Here is a 21,188-nt window from a genome sequence, read left to right on the forward strand (position 1 = left end):
TTTTGAAAGGGTGGTCCAAAACCAGTAATTTTCATGCAAAATGTACATTTATTTTAATAATATAATACTTTTTCTAATATGGTTTAATTAAAAATTCCTTCGATTTCACTCTATAGTTTAACAGGTTAATTTATTTATTTTTACCATTTTGATGACGCTTCATTTGAGAGTGCCGAGTGTATGCTGGGATACTCAAACAGAGAGTCATCAGGAGCCAGAGGTTGTGGTCACTTCGACAGCCTCTGTCCCCATCCTGAAGGAAAGCATCATCAGTGATGTCCATTTCAGGAAGCACCTTATAATTCTCACTGACAGTGCGCTCTCTTGCCGGCTCAGCACTTTTCATCAAAGCTGTTGAGGGAGTGCACTGTCACTGTTCGCTGAGAAGAATATTGCACAGTGAGCAGTAAGCTTGTACTGTACAGTATTTGAATGATTAACCGAATCACCAGTAAGAGATAAATCATTAGAGGATATCCACAAAAATATAATGAGACAAATGAGTGTTATCATGGAGGGAGTGTGATGGAGCCTCTACTACAGATATCTAGTCTACTTTCCAATGTTTCAAGCCATTACAATTGGATTGGGTTTCATTGTAAAAGAAGCAGATGCAAAACAAATGAAAATAAAAATTAAACATCAGAAATTCTCTATTTTTTCCTCAAATAGGGACGTCCAAGCAGTAGAAAATTGAAGGGCAAGGATGAGAAAAAAATATTGAAGTCATCAACCATTTCCAAAGAGGACAAAGAGTTGGTTTCCTCGGGAGAAAGTTTCGACCATACTCCTCCAGAGTCTCATCCCTCCCTAGTGGATCCAGTTACACAAGAAAAATATAAGGAAAATCTATATACTGTGGTGTGTATTCATACAAACATTGACTGTCCAGTCAGTGTCATACTGAAGGGACAGATGCAATTGTAAAGGGGAATAGTGACACATATTTCTCAATTTGTACATACATTTCCAGGGGGCATAACAGAGGAATAGCAAAACACCAAGGTTTAAAGGGATTGTCCAGGTTCGAGAGCAAAGTCTGCAAGTCACTCTATGTGACTGCAGACTTCTGAGTCATGATAGTGCAGTGCCAGTGATTGGTCACTTGACCGCACAAATGCAGGTGGCATACATGTGGTTACGTGACAACTAGATACGTTCAGCTTCTCTCAATTCACTTCTACTGAGAGAAGTTGGATGAGACTAGTCAGGATGTAAGCGCTTTTGCGCAAATTGTATACAAACAGTCATGTGACTGATCGCCTGCATCGGCAACTCCGAGGAATCGTGACAGGGTGCATACCACACGCTGTCACAATGCAGAAGTCTGCTGACCCATAGAGTAGTTGCAGATTTTGCTCTGAAACCTGACAACCCCTTTAAGTAAAGGTCCAGACTTGTTCCTTTTGGGGAATACAAGTTTTCACTAAAAGCAGAACTCATACTATATAATTGTGAGAATCTTAGGCAGTTTAATGCATATACTCCTTGCCTGGAGGAATCCTTTCCATCTTCTACCCTTCAGGGACATAGCGTATTTTATTAAATTAAATTAAGGAATAGTCACATTACCTTGTTTCTATTACAGCACATGGGGCTTCTGTGTCAGACCACTTGTCTGTGCAGAAAAACTGCTTGTATGGGTGTCATTGACTTTAATGTACACCCCATGTCCAGAGTGCTTGTTGTCATGGACAAGAGGTGCCAACACAGATCCAATCGGTGTTTAAAGGAATTTTGGTTTTCCTATTACATTAAAGTCTGTAGGAGAGACATAACACCTTTATTATAATTATTTAATGTTATATGTATTGTAATTTTATAAAATCTCTTTGTGAATTCCTTTGTGACTATATAGACAGGCTTTTATTCTTTTTTGATCAAAATAGTGTCAACTAAGTACCGTACAGTATATTATTTACATGTACTATTACCATGTATTTACTTACTGCAGAGTATTTGCTCATTTTGTTTTTACCCTAGGTTCTGTCTGTTAAATGGCCATAGTGTAAACGTGCACCTACACACTACACTTATACCAACATGAGTTCCAGCTCATTTGTTTGGTTTTGCTTTTGTTTTTTTGCACATACAGGGGCATGGCTCCCCCTTTTTGGGCTCTACATCTTGTCTATGTATCTTTCATGGGCAGGTGCAAAACGGGCAGGTCTGGGTACTGCTCTGCCCCCATCTATAATGAGCATCTATAATGCAGCATCAATAGTAAAAGGATGTTAAAAATAATAAAAAAATAAAAAATTAGGATATACTTACTCTCTGTCGGCCCCCGGAGTCCTCCCACTCCTCATTGTCGCTGGCGGCAACTTCTGTTCCCAGGGATGCATTGCGCGAATGACCTTTGATGACGTAGTGGTCTCGCGAGACCGCTACATCATCAGACGTCATTCGCGCAATGCATTCCTGGGAATGGAAGATGCTGGCAGCGTGGCTGAGAGGCGGGACGACTCCGGGGGCCGACAGAGGGTAAGTATATCTCTATTTTTTATTTTAATTCTATTTTTTACAGAATTATGGTACCCAGGGCATGGAGGAGAGTCTCCTCTCCTCCAGACCCTGGGTACCATCCGCACATGAAGCGCTCAATTTACGCATGGCGGGCATAGCCACATGCGTAAAGTGAGCGTTTAAATGCAATCCTATGGTGGCGGAATTTCCGTGATTCCGTAGAATTAATGGACATGCTGCGGATTTTACCGCAATGCGATTCCGCAGCGGTAAAATCCGCAGCATGGGCACAGCAATTGCGGAATCCCATAGGATTGCATGGGGATGCGTTTTTTAAGCGTTTCCGCAGCGGCAAAAACACGGCGGAAATGCTTAAAAAGCGCAACTTGGGCACACAGCCTTAGGAACCATCCCGATTGGGTACTCCTTTTTGCAATGGGATTTATTTTACTGTTTTGCTTTGGAAGTAATTGATTTACAGAAAAGTGTCAGTCACAGATTTTTACATTCTCTATGATGAAGAGATAGAGTACAGTCCATGATCCCATAAACCAGAGAGTGACAGGGCAGAATAAATACATAACCTAATGTGTAGCTGCTGCTGCATTGCAATGCAATATACCGTGGCAATTTTTTTTTTTTTCATTTTGAAACAGCCAATTTCCCCCAGTTAAAAATAAAGAAATTTAAAAATTGCCACATCCACAAAGGTCCAGTCTATCAAGATACAAAATTATTTAACCAGTATGGTTAATTCCGATAATAATAAAAAAAAACAAAAAAAACAAGAATTACCATTTTTGGTTGTGGGAAAGCTATATATCTTTGTACCGTGTTAGCCATTAGATATAAAAATATTTAGATTTGAGAGTCCTCAGTGGTTGATACCTTTTAATGGCTAACTGAAAATGGCTAACTTTCAGGTAGTTAATAAAAGGTATCAACCACCGAGGACTCTCAAATCTAAATATTTTTCATTTTTGGTTGTAACACCTCTCCAAAGAAATGCAACAAAAAGCTATCAAAATGTAAGCACCCCAAAATAATAATAAAAACATCAGCTTGTGACCAAAAAAAAGCCCTTACATTTTTTTATTTTTTTCGTTGATGGAATTATGTAAGTCTCAAAAATAGCTAGATAAACCTACATTTTTTTCTTTAAGTTTCTGAATTTTTTGGTAACCACTTAAAGTTTGGTGTCACCTGAAGAATCATGTCAACAGGCCATTTTTTTTTGCACACTGAGCACCATGAAAACCAAACCCAAAAAACAATGGCGGAATTGCATTTTTTTCACAACTTTATTCCCACTTCGAATATTCTCGCCATCTTCCGGTTCATTTTGTTGTAAAGTGAATGGTGTAATTCCAAATTGCAACTCATCCCACAAAACTCAAACCCTCATATAGATATTTTGGTGGAAAAATTAAAAACGTGTCTCTTAAAGGTAATCTGTCACCCCCCCCCCCCCCGTGACATATATGACCTTTTAATATGGGCATACAGGTAATAAGTTACGCTACTCTTACCTGCATGCCTCATATTAGTGGTCTTGTTGTTGAGAGATCGTGTTTTATTTCTTTATGCTAAAGATTTTTTCCAGGCTTCTGGGCGTGCGGTGCCTGGAAGAAATCATACAGAAATAAAATACGATTTCTCAACAATAAGACCATTAATATGAGGCGTGCAGGTAGGACTAGTTCAAAAGTTTAAAAGAAGAGGAGTTAAAAATAAAAATGCAAAAATGAAAATTGGCCACGACAGATGAGCAGGTTAAATCTGATTTAAATAATATACTATTTTTGGGACTATATTGCATAGAGATCTTTCATAGGTTATGTGATTTGTAATGTATATGGACTTTAAAAGCAAAGAACATATGTGATCTTCTCCTTTAAGGGAATCTGTCGCCAGGTTTTTACTACATAGAAGCATAATGTAGAGACAGAGACTCTGATCCCAGTGATGTGTCACTTATAAAGCTGCTTGCTGCAGTTTTGATAAAATAGTCCTCCATATTCATGAGCTCTGTACAGTCCTGCCCCCACCTCTGATTGGCAACTTTCTGCCTATGCACAGTTTACACAGCTATCTATCAGTGATGTGGACGGGGTTAAACAAAGATCAGCATTCAGAGAATGGCTAGATCTGCAGCAGATAAAACAGATTTTAGCAAAATAACCAGCAGCCAGCTCAGTAAGTATTGCTGGAATCAGGGCCTGTGCCCCTATATCATGCTGCTCTCAGAAGGGGGTAGTAAACACCTGGCGACATATTTCCTATAAACAGTGCTTCTATAAGCGTTTCTATGCCTTTTATTTTCCACTTAGGTTGAAATATTTTTTGAGTAGTATCAGTCCTTCTTTAAAGTTTCCAGTAACTTGATTGATATGCTTTACCGCACTGCATTCAGATGGTTATTCTTAATTTATTCTATATCTTTCCACATGAACGTAAAATTCCCCAGGACTTTCCCCGCTCACAATATTGAAGTTTCATAGTGTCTATCATCCCTGACTCATTTTCTTGGTGAAATCATTTTTGCCTTTCCTCTGGTTTTAGAGCTGCAATCATTTTTGCTGACTTAACTGAAGTGAATGGATTTTTTTTTTAGTTTGCAAATATAGGCTAAGTTCTTACAGATATCATCTCAATTACTATCTAACACGTAGAAGCTGTGATGGAGCCATGTCCTAAGGCCTTGGTTTCATATTCCTGCCCTTGCACTACTATTTAGCTAATGCGCACCATTATCTCATAGATTTAATGTTACTCCTCAACTGCAAGGAAGCTACAAAAAGTGACACAGAAAGTAATGCAGAGTCATAGTAGTAGAGAATGATAAAATGTAGACAGACTTCTAGGGGACCAACTAAGGGGATGTGGACACAAAACCTTTTTCTGACGACAAACCCACCAAGTTTTTCAAGAAGGAATGTTTTTTCACATTTTAGATTGCCGGAGTTTTTTTTTTTTTTTTAGCTTTTTCCCAGCAGTTATAACTGTCTTTTGTACTAGAGTTCTTTTTTTTTTCAAAACTTCAATCAAAAGAAGAGGCCGCTAGAGGCAAGCCCGGACGCCTGCCCCAAAGGGGCTACAGGGAGGGCGCACATGACTAAGGAGGGATGCTAGGCCTGAGGGTTAGTGAAGGGTAAGGTGTAGTGCTTTTGTGTTTGTGGGGAAGGTGTGGGTTGGAGCTATGGGGCTTATGGTGCAATGTGAGTTGGCAGGGAGTGGTCAGTAGTGCTTTGTGTTTGTGGGGAAGGTGTGGGTTGGAGCTATGGGGCTTATTGTGCAATGTGAGTTGGCAGGGAGTGGTCAGTTGTGGGATGGATATATAGGGCAGAACTGTGGGGGATGGTCATTCCTTACCTTGCAGACGTCCGGAATCGTCAGCTCCTCACATCTGGGACTTCAGCTTGAATCTTTGGATCCAGAAGATGGAATACCTCGTGGCACAGATGAAGATGATGATGGAGCAGCACGGCCAGCAGTGGACGAAGGAACAGCTACAGCGATGGTCTGGTGATGGCGACGGCGGAGAAGATGGGACCCCTCTGCCTCCGAAGCGGCAGCGATGACCACAGCCTCCTGAGCACCTCAGCCCGGAGTTAAGTTTGCAGCGGAGGATGAGCCCCATTAGCAGACCTGTTGCAGAAGACATCGCGGGGCCGGAGCCAGAAGTTGAGAAGCAGGCAGCAAGGTAACGGGGCGGTGAGTGACGTGGCCGGCCTCCCTCCCCTCCATTTTGGATCGCGGCACACAGTGGTGACGCGCACGTCACGGCCACGTTACCCGGAGTGGTCACCTGACCCGGCGCGGTCATCGGCATCGGTGGACGGCGGTGACGTGACGCAGCAAGGAGCCCGGTGGCGAGGTGGTGTGTGACTTCACCGGCCTCATTTCCTTTCTCGCGGCGCTGGGGGGAAGCGGGCGGTGGCTCGGTCATGTGGCCACCCTTCAGCTGCCAAGGGCCACAGGTCATGTGGCCCGGCGTCGCGTTCCCCCGGCGTTGGGTGCCAGATTCAGGAGGTGTTGCCTGCGGCTGGAGCGCCAACCTCCCCTGCCCTGTTTGAGGCTCCGAGCCGGTGACTTTTTGCCATGCGTTCCCGGACGGACAGTCGGTCTGGGCGCTGGCGCTACGGCCCAGGAGGGCTGCAGTCGGCGTAGATCCATGGAGAAGATCGCAGTTGCGGTGCTCGACGTGGAGGACACGTGACGGCTGTTCCGTGGGGTTCCGCGGAGTCAGCCTAGTAAGTAAGGCTCACTTAAACCTTTATTAATGTCTAGATTATATTGGTTGGGAAGGGTGTTGTTACGTATGGTTTCGCACTAGGGTAGTAGTTGGTTTTTTGTCACGGGGTTTCGGAACGATGCACGGCTGGTCCATGTAGCCAGCGTTCAAATATGTGTGGGAATGGTTGCTTTGTGGTTCAGGAGGCTGTTTTGTGCACTTCATGAGTGTTGGGAGGTATTTTTTAATTTCATGCTAGTTTGCTTTTATGATAGTGGGTATATCTATAGGTGACGACATCATTTTATTTTGGTTAGTATAATTGTGCTTGCATTCTCTGGGTGTTTGTGTATGACTGGTGGTGATTCCATGGCGGTTTGTGAGTAATTCAGGTGGTGATACAGATATTGGCAGAGCGGTGGTCGATAGCCATATCCATGACGGTTTTATGGTTTATTGTTATAGGCATGGGGTCTTTGGGCTGGAGGATTATCGCCGCGCCTAGTATTTGATAAGGGTTTGATGGTAGTTCACTGATGTGGTGAGCTGTTTTATCGCCGCGCCTAGTATTTGATAAGGGTTGATGTTAGTTCACTGATGTGGTGAGCAGTTTTATCGCCGCGCCTAGTATTTGATAAGGGTTGATGTTAGTTCATTGATGTGGTGAGCAGTTTTATCGCCGCGCCTAGTATTTGATAAGGGTTTGATGGTAGTTCACTGATGTGGTGAGCAGTTTTATCGCCGCGCCTAGTATTTGATAAGGGCTTGATGGTAGTTCACTGATGTGGTGAGCAGTTTTATCGCCGCGCCTAGTATTTGGTAAGGGTTGGATGGCAGTTCACTGACGTGGTGATCTGTTTGGGTAGTGCATCGGGCGGCTTAATCTTTCACGTTACAGTGGGGTGTGTTCTATTGCTGGCCAGAGGTGAGGGGGTAAGTGGTCGAGTTTTCATTACGGTGTGTTTTATTTATATGCCGGGTTCGGTTCTCCAATAGGGGCTTTGAGTGTACTAAGGGTTTTCATGTTCACTAGGGGCATTTTGGTTTGTTGCGGCAGACGTTCTGGTGAGGTCGAGATGCTTGGGACGGCAGATCTTTTGGGAACCTGCCTTTCTCTCAGCAATGGATGACATTTCCCCCGGGGGGCTTGGAGTTGACCTTTTACCGGATTTGTTTTCCTGGTTAATTTCTGGGGGTACGTAGATATGGCGTGGAGCTGGGGTTTTTATGGTTGGTCAATGTCCGGTTGTTGAGGTCCGTGGTTTGGTTTCTGTGTGGTAGTCGGGGATTATCTGGTATTAGGAATGGTGCAGTGTTTATTTTCTGTTCATGGTCCAACCTGGGACTACTATCTGGTATTAGGGAAGGTGGTGTGCTTATTTCTGTTCATGGTCCAACCCTTGACTACTTTGGGTTTCTTCATGCTCAGGGCGTAGTTGCGGTTATCATGTGTTTGGATAAGTCAAAGTGTTTAATTCACCTGGTGCCCTATGTCTAAGTCAGGTTAGGTTAACGAGTACATCGTGTCAGGTCGGGGGTCGTTATTAGGTTCCCGTGTATATCGCGCTGCTGTTTTGGGGGGTTGATTTTGGTTATTGAATACGTGGGGCTACGATCCACTGGGGTTTTTTTGCATGATCTGCAGTCATATGGCGTTCTTACGGTAATTTGCTGGTCGTGGCTGCCCTGGGGCAGTTTTAACAACTTTTGTACGTAAGGACTGGTGGGTTCTCACTGCGGTTCTTTAGGGTTGCCGATTGAGCTTTTGGCAGACTGTATCGGGTGGTATTTGTTACAGCCGTTGATTGCAGCTACGTAGGAGTTTATTATACAGAGTGGATAGTTTTTCGTTACGATGGGCTAGGAGTTTTATTGTGGGTGCAGCTGGTCCTGCTTTGCCTTCTGGGTATACAGCTCTCCTTAGAGTCTTTTCTTTTTGGGTGCCCCCGGACGGGGGGGCCAGGGTGAAGCGTTGCGCAAGGATGATGCAACATTTGAGTTGGGTAACCCAGCGTGTGCTTTACTGGTCTCGGGGGTCCTGGTTGGTGAACGGTTTGTTTATCCACCGGGTGTTGTTCCATTTGTCAGGAATTCTGTATAGAGCATGAGGCAGGACATGTTTTTTCGATGGCCGTGTGAATGGTCTCCCGCGTGGGTGTAGCCCGTCCGGCAATACATGGCTATGTCATTTATTCCGTTATGCGCACTTGTCAGGACCGGCTGGTATTATGGGGACAAGGTTGTGGTGCAGCGCTGCTGCGGGGGAGGTGTACTTTAGGTAGTGGGTGAGCAGGTTGCAACTATAACATTACTTTCATTAATGTCGGGTTGGTGGTACGCTGTGGCAGGGGAAGCTTGGGCTGTGCTCCGTTTGGGGGTGCTTTTTGCGGCGCTTTAAGGCTGAGTGGTGGACAAGCATCGGGCACCGGTGAGTGCAATGTTTTGACGGATGGCCCGGGTTTATGGTGTCGGGTTTTCGGGAGACGTGATGTGTGTCTGAGTTTTCCTGGACTTCAGGTGGTGTGGAGTCGCTTTTCTTTCTTTTGTGAGTAGTGTCGAATCCGCAGTTCAGCGGGGAATGGGTGCGGAGTACATCTCACTTTTGGTAAGAGGGTGGCAACAATAGTGTTGTGATTCTGGGTTCGAAGTGCAAGGGTGATGCACACAATTAATTCGTTCCGGGTCGTGGTGATTACGGGGTGGATTGGTTTATGTTTTCTAGTTGGGTGGATATTTTAAGATAGATGCTATCACGCAGGGTTGACGGGACCAACAGCGTTTTGGTACTGCACGTGTGTGGTGGAGACTTGGTCGCTGGGGCGTCAAGGGGTTTGATCTGAGACATCGGGCCTGAATGCTCCTGCCTGGGAGCCATGCTCGTGTTGTTGTTCATGACTATATAGTGGGGCACGTTTTTCAAGAATCTGTCGGAGGTTGGGGAACCAGTGTAGGTTCTGTTGCTACGTCTATAATGGTTGGCTTTGATTATTATCAGGTGGAGTGCAATTTTCTGCCTGGGAGCCGTGCTCGTGTTGGTGTCCATAGGGGCTCCTGTTTGGAATGACTACATAGTGGGTTTTACTGGGCAAATTTTCAAGAATCTATCGGAGGTTTGGGGAACCAATGTAGGTTCTTTTGTTCACGGCAATAATGGTTGGCTTTGATTAATTATTAGGTGAAGTACAATTTTCGGAGGCGCCTGCAGTGTTGCGGTCTCAACGAGGCAGAGGCGGTGGCTCAGGTTGGGGACTGGTCGCGCAGGCGGTGCATAGGATTGGACGATGCGGTTGGCTAGTTGCAGGTCTTGGGTGTGGCTGACCTTGTTGTACTGGTATTTTGGTGTAGGTTGGCATTGTAAGGTCTAATGGGGATCAGTTTTGATCGATTGGTCTTGGTACAGAAACATTGGTTACTCGAGCCGCAGAGTCGGCTCGGGTTGTGGTTTTTTGGTGGTGGTACTCGCACGTACAAGGTGTCATACGTGCTCGCGGTGGCGGAAAGGAGGGGGGTATTTGAAGTCGGTGGATTGCACAAAGAGCGGGGGGGTGAACCCAGTGCAGGAGCGGGTTACCCCTGGTGGTGCAATGGTATACTTGGTTAAGGTGGGTCCCAGCTGTGCTGGGTCACAGCGGGACATGTTAACGTGGGACCCTGCTGTGTTGGGTCACAGCGGGGCATGTTAACGTGGGTCCCTGCTGGGCTGGGTCCCAGCAGGACATTGGTTGGGCAACACTCGTCTGGGTGTCCTCGAGCCGGTGTGGTGCGGCTGAGGGCACGTGGTGGAGCTGGTTGTCCTCGAGCCGGTGTGGTGCGGCTGAGGGCACGTGGTGGAGCTGGTGTTGCAATCATGAACAATGGACTCTTCATTTACCCCCCCTCCTTTTGCTGGTGGTTATGTTTATGGAATATTTCTACGTTTATGGATAAAAATGTTATTGCTTGTTTGGTGTTAATAAACGGGGCTGCTGTGGCCTTTTACATCCAATGTCACGCAGTCGTGTCTTATTTAAATTAAGAAGGGGTAAGTGTGGGTTTTGGGAGGGGTCATTACAGTGAAGCCGTCAGTCAGACTTTCCTAAGTCAAGGCAAGCCCGGACGCCTGCCCCAAAGGGGCTACAGGGAGGGCGCACATGACTAAGGAGGGATGCTAGGCCTGAGGGTTAGTGAAGGGTAAGGTGTAGTGCTTTTGTGTTTGTGGGGAAGGTGTGGGTTGGAGCTATGGGGCTTATAGTGCAATGTGAGTTGGCAGGGAGTGGTCAGTAGTGCTTTGTGTTTGTGGGGAAGGTGTGGGTTGGAGCTATGGGGCTTATTATGCAATGTGAGTTGGCAGGGAGTGGTCAGTTGTGGGATGGATATATAGGGCAGAACTGTGGGGGGATGGTCATTCCTTACCTTGCAGACGTCCGGAATCGTCCCGCCCTCCCACCCTAATTTTAGGATCTTCTGGAGATCGACATGGTGAAGAGAAGAAGAGGTTTGACGTTGTCGCAGCAGTCGGCGGAAAGGAGGGGCGTATTTGAAGTCGGTGGATTGCACAAAGAGCGGGGGGGTGAACCCAGTGCAGGAGCGGGTTACCCCTGGTGGTGCAATGGTATACTTGGTTAAGGTGGGTCCCAGCTGTGCTGGGTCACAGCGGGACATGTTAACGTGGGACCCTGCTGTGTTGGGTCACAGCGGGGCATGTTAACGTGGGTCCCTGCTGGGCTGGGTCCCAGCAGGACATTGGTTGGGCAACACTCGGCTGGGTGTCCTCGAGCCGGTGTGGTGCGGCTGAGGGCACGTGGTGGAGCTGGTTGTCCTCGAGCCGGTGTGGTGCGGCTGAGGGCACATGGTGGAGCTGGTGTTGCAATCATGAACAATGGACTCTTCATTTACCCCCCCTCCTTTTGCTGGTGGTTATGTTTATGGAATATTTCTACGTTTATGGATAAAAATGTTATTGCTTGTTTGGTGTTAATAAACGGGGCTGCTGTGGCCTTTTACATCCAATGTCACGCAGTCGTGTCTTATTTAAATTAAGAAGGGGTAAGTGTGGGTTTTGGGAGGGGTCATTACAGTGAAGCCGTCAGTCAGACTTTCCTAAGTCATGGTTTCTCAAGCTCTCAGGAAGGCACTGTGTTATGGGTGCTCTCAGGAAGGCACTGTGTAATGGGTGCTCTCAGGAAGGCACTGTGTTATGGGTGCTCTCAGGAAGCCACTGTGTTATGGGTGCTCTGCTCTCAGGAAGGCACTGTGATATAGGTGCTGTCAGGAAGGCACTGGGTTATGTGCGGCTCTCAGGAAGCCACTGTGTTATGGGTGCTCTCAGGAAGCCACTGTGTTATGGTTGCTCTCAGGAAGGCACTGTGTTGTGGGTGCTCTCAGGAAGGCACTGCGTTATGGGTGCTCTCAGGAAGGCACTGTGTTATGGGTGCTGTCAGGAAGGCACTGTGTTATGGGTGCTCTCAGGAAGGCACTGTGTTATAGATGCTGTCAGGAAGGCACTGTGATATAGGTGCTGTCAGGAAGGCACTGTGTTATGGGTGCTCTCAGGAAGGCTCTGTGTTATGGGTGCTCTCAGGAAGCCACTGTGTTATGGGTGCTCTCAGGAAGCCACTGTGTTATGGGTGCTCTCAGGAAGGCACTGTGTTATGGGTGCTCTCAGGAAGGCACTGTGTTATGGGTGCTCTCAGGAAGGCACTGTGATATAGGTGCTGTCAGGAAGGCACTGTGTTATGGGTGCTCTCAGGAAGGCTCTGTGTTATGGGTGCTCTCAGGAAGCCACTGTGTTATGGGTGCTCTCAGGAAGCCACTGTGTTATGGGTGCTCTCAGGGAGGCACTGTGTTATGGGTGCTCTCAGGAAGGCACTGTGTTGTGGGTGCTCTCAGGAAGGCACTGTGTTATGGGTGCTCTCAGGAAGCCACTGTGTTATGGGTGCTCTCAGGAAGGCACTGTGTTATGGGTGCTCTCAGGAAGGCACTGTGTTATGGGTGCTCTCAGGAAGGCACTGTGTTATGGGTGCTCCCAGGAAGGCACTGTGTTATGGGTGCTCTCAGGAAGGCACTGTGTTATGGGGGCTCTCAGGAAGGCACTGTGTTATGGGGGCTCTCAGGAAGGCACTGTGTTATGGGTGCTCTCAGGAAGGCACTGTGTTATGGGGGCTCTCAGGAAGGCACTGTGTTATGGTGCTCTCAGGAAGGCACTGTGTTATGGGTGCTCTCAGGAAGGCACTGTGTAATGGGTGCTCTCAGGAAGCCACTGTGTTATGGGTGCTCTCAGGAAGGCACTGTGTTATGGGTGCTCTCAGGAAGGCACTGTGATATAGGTGCTGTCAGGAAGGCACTGGGTTATGTGCGGCTCTCAGGAAGCCACTGTGTTATGGGTGCTCTCAGGAAGCCACTGTGTTATGGGTGCTCTCAGGAAGGCACTGTGTTGTGGGGGCTTTCAGGAAGGCACTGTGTTATGGGTGCTCTCAGGAAGCCACTGTGTTATGGGTGCTCTCAGGAAGCCACTGTGTTATGGGTGCTCTCAGGAAGCCACTGTGTTATGGGTGCTCTCAGGAAGCCACTGTGTTATGGGTGCTCTCAGGAAGCCACTGTGTTATGGGTGCTCTCAGGAAGGCTCTGTGTTATGGGTGCTCTCAGGAAGGCACTGTGTTATAGGTGCTCTCAGGAAGCCTCTGTGTTATGGGTGCTCTCAGGAAGCCACTGTTATGGGTGCTCTCAGGAAGGCTCTGTGTTATGGGTGCTCTCATAGAATCATAGAATCATAGAATCATAGAATCGTAGAGTTGGAAGGGACCTCCTGGGCCATCTGGTCCAACCCCCTGCTCAAAGCAGGATTCGCTAAATCATCCCAGTTAGATGTCTGTCCAGCCTCTGTTTGAAGACTTCCATTGAAGGAGAACTCACCACTTCTCGTGGCAGCCTGTTCCACTCATTGATCACTCTAACTGTCAAAAAGTTTTTTCTAATATCTAATCTGTGTCTCCTCCCATTCAGCTTCATCCCATTGCTTCTAGTCTTTCCTTTTGCAAATGAGAATAAAGTTGATCCTTCTACAATGTGACAGCCCTTTAGATATTTGTAGACAGCTATTAAGTCTCCTCTCAGTCTTCTCTTTTGCAAACTAAACATTCCCAAATCCTGCAACCTTTCCTCATAAGACAGGGTTTGCAGACCGGTCACCATTCTGGTCGCTCTTTTCTGAACTTGCTCCAGTTTGTTGATGTCTTTTTTAAAATGTGGTGCCCAAAATTGGACACAATATTCCAGATGAGGTCTGACCAAAGAGGAGTAGAGGGAAATAATTACTTCACGTGATCTAGACTGTATGCTTCTGTTAATACATCCTAGAATTGCATTTGCCTTTTTTGCTGCTGCATCACACTGTTGACTCATATTCAGTCTGCGATCTATTAGTATACCCAAGTCTTTTTCACATGTGCTGTCACTTAGCCCTATTCCTCCCATTCTATATATGCTTTTTTCATTTTTATTGCCCAGATGTAGTACTTTGCATTTCTCCCTGTTAAAAACCATTCTGTTAGTTGCTGCCCACTTCTCCATTTTATTTAAATCTTTTTGAATCCTCTCTCTCTCTTCTCTAGTATTAGCTATCCCTCCTAGCTTTGTGTCATCAGCAAATTTAATCAGTTTACCCTCAATTCCTTCATCTAAATCGTTGATAAAGATGTTGAACAATACAGGGCCCAGGACAGAGCCCTGTGGTACCCCACTTGAGACATTCTTCCAACTGGATGTGCAGCCATTTACGACCACTCTTTGGGTCCGATCACTAAGCCAGTTATGAATCCACCTAACAGTTGCCTTGTCCATTCCATACTTAGTCATTTTTTCAATAAGGATTGTATGAGAGACTTTGTCAAATGCTTTGCTGAAGTCAAGATATACTATATCTACAGCATTTCCTTGATCCACCCAATCAGTAATACCATCATAGAAGGAAATTAAATTAGTCTGACATGACTTATTAGTTACAAACCCATGCTGACTCTGTTTAATCACTTCATTCTTATCCAGGTATTGACATACATGTTGTTTAATAATTTGTTCAAAGATCTTTCCTGGTATAGAAGTCAGACTCACCGGCCTATAGTTGCCTGGGTCCACCTTCTTCCCCTTTTTGAAGATAGGAACAACATTTGCTCTTCTCCAGTCTTCTGGCACTTCTCCTGTTCTCCAAGAATTTTCAAAGATTATGGAGAGGGGTTCAAAAATATCTTCTGCTATCTCCTTCAGTACTCTGGGGTGTAATTCATCTGGACCTGGAGACTTGAATACATTTAGGTTAGCTAAGTGTTTCCTCACTATCTTTCTGTTTATAGATATCCTGGATTCTTCTATTCCCTTAATAGGACAGTGAATAGCAGTTGATGTTACATTTCCTTTCTGAGAGAAAACAGATGCAAAATAGGAATTTAAAAGTTCAGCCTTCTCAACATCCTGTCTTACCATTTCATCATTTTCATCCTGTAAAAATCCTATAGCATCTTTGACTTTTCTTTTACTTTTGACATATCCCCAAAATCCTTTATTATTGCTTTTGACATCTCTTGCAAGCCTCAATTCATTTTCAGCTTTAGATAATCTGATTTGTGCCTTGCAGGTTCTGCAGACAGCATTATATTCTTCTTTAGATATGCCTCCTTCTTTCCATTTTATAAACATGTTTTTCTTCCTTTTTAGCATGTGCTTAAGTTCTGTGTTCATCCATCCTGGTTTCCTTAAATGCTTCCTATTCTTCCCTCTTTTCGGAATTGTTAACAACTGTGCTTTGAGAATTTCATTTTTCAAGATTTCCCATCCTTCCTGGACATTTTTGTCTTTAAGGATATCCAGCCATTGGATCCCTCCAATTCTCTTTCTGAATCCCTTAAAATCTGCCTTTCTGAAATCTAACCTTGACGTCTGAGTCTTCACAGGTCTTCCGCCTCTAGTTATCCAAAATTCTAAAATAGCATGGTCGCTACCTCCTAGGGTCCCAGCCACTTTTACCTCCTCAACCATTTCCTCCCTGTTTATAAGGATTAGATCCAAGGTAGCAGTTCCCCTTGTTTTCTCCTTTACCTTTTGGAAGATAAAGTTGTCAGCAAGAGAGGATAAGAATTTCCTTGACCTGTTAGTTTTGCCTGAGAGAGATTCCCAACAAATGTCTGGATAGTTGAAATCTCCCATGACAACTATGTCATATTTTTTGGAGAATTTGGCCATTTGATGCATAAAGAGTTCATCCATATCTTCAGCTTGCACAGGCGGCCTGTAGTAAATGCCTACAATGGTGTCCTTTCCATTGTTCTGTCCTTGTATTCTTACCCAAACAGTTTCCACAGAACTCCCAGTCTCTGAAGCTTCAATCTCTGTGCAGATATACGCATTTCTAACATACAATGCGACACCCGCTCCTCGTTTATCAAGTCTGTTTCTTGCAAATAAGTTGTATCCTTCTAGTCTTGTATTCCAATCATGTGTATTGTCCCACCAAGTTTCAGTGATTCCAATGACATCATATTTCTTTTCCTGTGTTAGTAGTTCCAATTCTCCTTGTTTGTTGCCCATGCTTTGTGCATTAGTATAGAAACATTTTAGTTTGTGATTGGTTTCTCTTTCTCCAATATTTTTTTTAATTAGATTCTTTCATCTTTGTTCTTCCTTTCCACTTCTAATAGAGTTCTCAGTAGCATTTGTCAGGTGTATGGCTTTTTCTGGTCTTTTGCTTCCCTTCCCATGTTGTTCTAGTTTAAAGCTCTCCTTACAAGTGTAGCAAGGCGACTTCCAAATACCTGCTTTCCAGTCTTCGTAAGGTGCACCCCATCTCTAGCAAGTAGTCCATCGTATAAGTAGTTCACTCCGTGATCCAGAAATCCAAATCGTTGCTGACGGCACCATCGACGTAGCCAGTTGTTCACCTGCAGAATCTTATTCCACCTCCTTGTTCCATGGCCATCCACTGGGAGGATGGAAGAGAAGACCACCTGCGCTCCCAGTTCTTTCACTTTCTTGCCTAAGTCTTCAAAGTCTCTGCAGATGGTTTCCAGGTCATTTCTTGCGGTGTCATTTGTCCCCACATGTAGTAGCAGGAATGGGTAGTCATCTGTAGGTCTGAAGAGTCCTGATATCCTGTCAGACACATCTTTAATTTTTGCACCTGGAAGACAGCACATTTCTCTTGAAGTTATATCCGGTCTGCAGATAGCGGCCTCTGTTCCTCTCAACAGGGAATCCCCCATGACCACCACTCTCCGTTTCTTCTTCACAACATTTTTCTTTCTCCATCCAGGAGGACTCTGAAGGCGTAAAAGGTTGCTGTTTGTTGGCAAAGTCTTATCCTGATGTATTTCTTCATCGTTTTCCTGCGTGAGAGCCTGGTACTGGTTTCTGAGCAGTATGGGTGCTGACTGCCTCCTGATCCTCCTGCTTCTCTGGGTCACATGTCTCCATTCCTCTGTTTCTTCAGGTGCACTTTGAATTTCTTCTCTTTCTGTAACATGAAGAGATAATTCTGCTCTGTCCAAGAACTCTTCACCTTCCTTAATGATCTTCAACGTAGCTAACCTCTCTTCGAGATTTTGCAACTTTTCCTCCAACAGGGTCACAAGCTTGCATTTGTGACATGTGAAGTTTGGCTTTTCCACTGGTAAATCTGTGAACATGTAGCAAGAAATGCAGCTCACCAAATGGCTCCTGGCCTCTTCCATCTTGAGATTTCTTAAAAAGATGAAAGATGAGCCAAAATTCGGCGCGCGGTTTCTCCGATTTCCTCTTTTCAGCTGCAACGGCCAAAACCCAGTGATCGTTGAGCTCGCGGAGACTCTTCACTTATCCCAGAAGGCACTGGGAATATGCAAATGATCTCCTCAAGACTCTTCCCCTGGTTTCTCCGATTTCCTCTTTTCAGCTGCAACGGCCAAAACCCAGTGATCGTTGAGCTCGCGGAGACTCTTCACTTATCCCAGAAGGCACTGGGAATATGCAAATGATCTCCTCAAGACTCTTCCCCTGGTTTCTCCGATTTCCTCTTTTCAGCTGCAACGGCCAAAACCCAGTGATCGTTGAGCTCGCGGAGACTCTTCACTTATCCCAGAAGGCACTGGGAATATGCAAATGATCTCCTCAAGACTCTTCCCCTGGTTTCTCCGATTTCCTCTTTTCAGCTGCAACGGCCAAAACCCAGTGATCGTTGAGCTCGCGGAGACTCTTCACTTATCCCAGAAGGCACTGGGAATATGCAAATGATCTCCTCAAGACTCTTCCCCTGGTTTCTCCGATTTCCTCTTTTCAGCTGCAACGGCCAAAACCCAGTGATCGTTGAGCTCGCGGAGACTCTTCACTTATCCCAGAAGGCACTGGGAATATGCAAATGATCTCCTCAAGACTCTTCCCCTGGTTTCTCCGATTTCCTCTTTTCAGCTGCAACGGCCAAAACCCAGTGATCGTTGAGCTCGCGGAGACTCTTCACTTATCCCAGAAGGCACTGGGAATATGCAAATGATCTCCTCAAGACTCTTCCCCTGGTTTCTCCGATTTCCTCTTTTCAGCTGCAACGGCCAAAACCCAGTGATCGTTGAGCTCGCGGAGACTCTTCACTTATCCCAGAAGGCACTGGGAATATGCAAATGATCTCCTCAAGACTCTTCCCCTGGTTTCTCCGATTTCCTCTTTTCAGCTGCAACGGCCAAAACCCAGTGATCGTTGAGCTCGCGGAGACTCTTCACTTATCCCAGAAGGCACTGGGAATATGCAAATGATCTCCTCAAGACTCTTCCCCTGGTTTCTCCGATTTCCTCTTTTCAGCTGCAACGGCCAAAACCCAGTGATCGTTGAGCTCGCGGAGACTCTTCACTTATCCCAGAAGGCACTGGGAATATGCAAATGATCTCCTCAAGACTCTTCCCCTGGTTTCTCCGATTTCCTCTTTTCAGCTGCAACGGCCAAAACCCAGTGATCGTTGAGCTCGCGGAGACTCTTCACTTATCCCAGAAGGCACTGGGAATATGCAAATGATCTCCTCAAGACTCTTCCCCTGGTTTCTCCGATTTCCTCTTTTCAGCTGCAACGGCCAAAACCCAGTGATCGTTGAGCTCGCGGAGACTCTTCACTTATCCCAGAAGGCACTGGGAATATGCAAATGATCTCCTCAAGACTCTTCCCCTGGTTTCTCCGATTTCCTCTTTTCAGCTGCAACGGCCAAAACCCAGTGATCGTTGAGCTCGCGGAGACTCTTCACTTATCCCAGAAGGCACTGGGAATATGCAAATGATCTCCTCAAGACTCTTCCCCTGGTTTCTCCGATTTCCTCTTTTCAGCTGCAACGGCCAAAACCCAGTGATCGTTGAGCTCGCGGAGACTCTTCACTTATCCCAGAAGGCACTGGGAATATGCAAATGATCTCCTCAAGACTCTTCCCCTGGAAGGCACTGTGGTATAGGTGCTCTCAGGAAGCCACTGTGTTATGGGTGCTCTCAGGGAGGCACTATATTATGGGGGACTCTCAGGAAGGCACTGTGTTATGGGGTGCTCTCAGGAAGGCACGGTGTTATGGGTGCTCTCAGGAAGGCTCTGTTTTATGAGAGCTCTCAGGAAGGCACCGTGGTATGGGTGCTGTCAGGAAGGCACTGTGTTATGGGTAGGGGTTGTGCTCACAGCCCAACACCGTTTTTGAAAATTTATTAAAAATGAAAACCTGAAATATCGCATGGTCATAAGTATTCAGACCCTGTGCTCAGACACACATATTTAAGTCACATCCTGTCAATTTCCTTGTGATCCTCCTTGAGATGGTTCTACTCCTTCATTGGAGAACAACTCTGTTTAATTAAACTGATAGGACTTGATTTGTAAAGGCACACACCTGTCTATATAAGACCTCACAGCTCACAGTGCATGTCAGACCAAATGAGAATCATGAGGTCCAAGGAACTAGCCAAGGAGCTCAGAGACAGAATTGTGGCAAGGCACAGATCTGGCCAAGGTTACAAAACAATTTCTGCAGTACTCAAGGTTCTATCACTGAACAACAAAGCAACTAAAAAAGGACTATAAATCCTCCAAAAATTTGAAAAACCGCAGAAAAAAGGCAGTGATGTTTACCTGCCCAGGCCTCCACACAAATGGATTGTATCCAGGTTAACAGCCTATTAGTAACGCCCATACTATTAGATCAGGTGGGCTGCCCCGCGCTATCCAAATGCATCCCATGTGAACAGGCACCACAGTTTACAAGACCAAATGGGCCTAGCTGCACCCTGAAATTTAGAGTGCAAAAAAATACTGTTAACCTGGATGTTGTGCATTACCATTGTGTGAACAGCGCCGCATACAAGTCTCTATTGTGCAATAGCATACTAAGCAGCCACCCCCTTCATTGATTGATTGGTAGGTCGTGAGTGGTTGTTTCATCAGTATTTTTGCACCTCTGTTACTACCATCTTAACTTCATGGGCCTGCTGCATCCTGAGAGTACATTTGTCTGGAGGCCTGGGCAAGTAAACATCACCTGAAAATGGCTGTCCACCAACGTTCACCATCCAAAAATGTCTACAATTCTGTTTTTTCAGTCAAGATGGGGTGCAAATTGTACATTAATGAGAAAACATGAACTTTTTTTGAATTCACCAAATGGCTGCAATGAAACAAAGAGTGACAATTCTAAATGGGTCTGAATACTTTCCGTACCCACTGTATATCACAGGAGACCTTGGGGCTGGTGTATATATCACAGTACACAGCACATTGGGCACTAGCTCCATCCACAGCGTCCGAGCGTCTGACTCCAGCACACCCCCTCATCAAGACTAGTGTAAAAAATGCCATTCAGGCACGTTGTGTCAATATATCCTAAAAGGCATCTCTACTGTGCAGCCTGGAGCAAAAGCAACACATTACATTCACCAAACAGTCATGTTTTAATAATGTTTTTATGTTACCCCTTATTTCATCTTCTGTATTTTAGCTGTATGGGATCCTGGAAACCATGGCGGAAAATCTGGTTGTTTTTGCAGAAGACTTGAAGTTGGGAAATTCATTGTCTAAAACAGTCAACCAAGACACATCAGAAGGCTTTGAGTGAATTTTTAGTCAGTAGTGTTTAGGTTCTGCAGCAGAAGCTTTGTTTAATTAACTTTGTACTTATTAATAAAGGAATGTAATTTAATTATTGGTTGCTTGTAATGGCATTTTTGTGTTTCCCTCTCTTCTTTGATCCTGTTTTGACTCATATTGCAATAGAAAAAAAATATATTTAAAAAACATATAAAGTATATACGTGTATTTGTGTATATATTCCATAGCGCTTTACAGATGTTATGATCACTGTCCCTATTGAGACTCACAATCTGAATTTCCTATCTTTATCCGGTTGGAAACCCACACAAACACGGGAAGAACATATAAACTCCATTTAGATGTTGTCCTTGGTGGGATTTGAACCCAAGACCCCAAAACTGCAAGGCTGCAATGCTAACCACTGTGCCACCATGATGAACACTGT

General features: G+C 45.4%; 1 long non-coding RNA gene across 1 annotated transcript; it reads left to right on the plus strand.

Moving 5' to 3' along the window:
- Positions 1-676: 676 nt before the first annotated feature.
- Positions 677-20,857, plus strand: LOC141079780 (uncharacterized). Its single transcript, XR_012228533.1, has 2 exons — positions 677-861; positions 20,652-20,857. It is a non-coding gene; the product is annotated as an uncharacterized lncRNA (long non-coding RNA).
- Positions 20,858-21,188: the final 331 nt, after the last annotated feature.

Source organism: Dendrobates tinctorius, unplaced genomic scaffold, assembly GCF_039654945.1.
Source record: "Dendrobates tinctorius isolate UK_male_01 unplaced genomic scaffold, ASM3965494v1 ptg000694l, whole genome shotgun sequence".
Classification (NCBI taxonomy): domain Eukaryota; kingdom Metazoa; phylum Chordata; class Amphibia; order Anura; family Dendrobatidae; genus Dendrobates; species Dendrobates tinctorius.